At 50.1% G+C, this 1,380-nt stretch overlaps 1 pseudogene; it reads right to left on the minus strand.

The window, feature by feature from the left end:
- Positions 1-637: 637 nt before the first annotated feature.
- LOC109378522 (butyrophilin-like protein 3 pseudogene) lies at positions 638-1,321 on the minus strand (annotated as a pseudogene).
- Positions 1,322-1,380: the final 59 nt, after the last annotated feature.

Consider the following 1,380-nt stretch of genomic DNA (forward strand, 5'->3'; position numbering starts at 1 on the left):
TGGAGGGCAGTGTCACTGGCCCTCATATGTGGGATCCGAACCGGGGCCCTCTGGCATCCCAAGCGAGTTCTTAACCATCGCGCCACTCGGCCGGCCCTGGGTGTGTATATTTTGAGTTTTATTTTTCTAACTTGTAATGTTCTTGTCAGGTTTTGGTATCAGGGTGATTCTGGGCTTATAGAATAAACTGTATGGCATTTCCTCCTCTTTAATTCTTTGGGCCAGACACAGCAGGAACTCAGTGAATACTCCATGGGTAATTTTGGGGGTGGAGAAATGAACTAACATGGGATATATAAACAGTTCGAGCTGAGATTGATTACTATAAAGAATACATCGTCTGCTGACACCAGGCCACTGACAAGAGGCAGCATGATTCACATTCACTGTCTCTGGTCTTCAGTTGACTCTGAGGTGGGAATACCTGTCCCTGTTTTACAGTTGAGGAGCCCGAGAGTTTATTACTTGTCAAAGGTCCTTTGGCTACAGAGTTGGTGCAAACCAAATGCACCATCAGCCTTCTTCCATCCCTGCCTCAGTGCAGCCATGACCCCTGACCCCATGTGGATGGGCCAGCCCACGTCATCTGGAAGCCATGCTGCTGTCTGCTGCAGGGCTCTGGAGCCTGAGACAAAGCTCAGTGTCCTGAGGGAGAGTGTGAGGTGTGATTCCTTCTGGGCACCATGCTGGACAGGAAGGGTGTGGTCACCTGTGGGGTGGGCTCCAGGTTGTGTGTGTCAGAAAGTGCTTCTTCTTCTGATCCCGGCGAAACTGGGCAGATCACAATGGGAGTCACATTTTTCTCATCACTCACATAATGCTGTATGTAGGGCCTTAATAACCCTTCAAACTGATATGTCAGGGTGTCAATGTGGGACCGATCATTTATATTGAAGAAGGAGATGGTCCCCCCCTCGTAGTCTAGGAAAACCCCAACTCGTGTGGGGGGTGTACTAAGAGAGAGGGTCATTCTACAGGTTTTGAATATGAGATACTCTTCTTCTCTCTTCAGTCCGAACACCCAGTATCCATTGTTGGGAGACAAAATTTCATATGTTAACTTCCTGTTCACGTCGTCCCGGCACACTCCCACATACCACATTACATTGTGTCCCACGTCCACCTCCCAGTAATGTTTTCCTGCCTGGAATCCCTGAGAAGCCACCACACACTTCCTTGCAAATCTCTTGTCCGAGTAGGTCATGTGCTGGTCAATGTTCCTATAGCACACAGCTTTCAGATCAGAAATGTGGAGCTGGGGGTGAGCTGTGTCTGGGTCCAGGGTCACCTCCACTGGGGCGTGGTGAGGGAGAGAGAGCATGAGTTACTTGAGGAGGTACCTGGGCTGGATGCAGATGCCACCCCCTCCCCCTGCAGACT

Source organism: Hipposideros armiger, unplaced genomic scaffold (genome assembly GCF_001890085.2).
Source record: "Hipposideros armiger isolate ML-2016 unplaced genomic scaffold, ASM189008v1 scaffold_2094, whole genome shotgun sequence".
Lineage (NCBI taxonomy): Eukaryota > Metazoa > Chordata > Mammalia > Chiroptera > Hipposideridae > Hipposideros > Hipposideros armiger.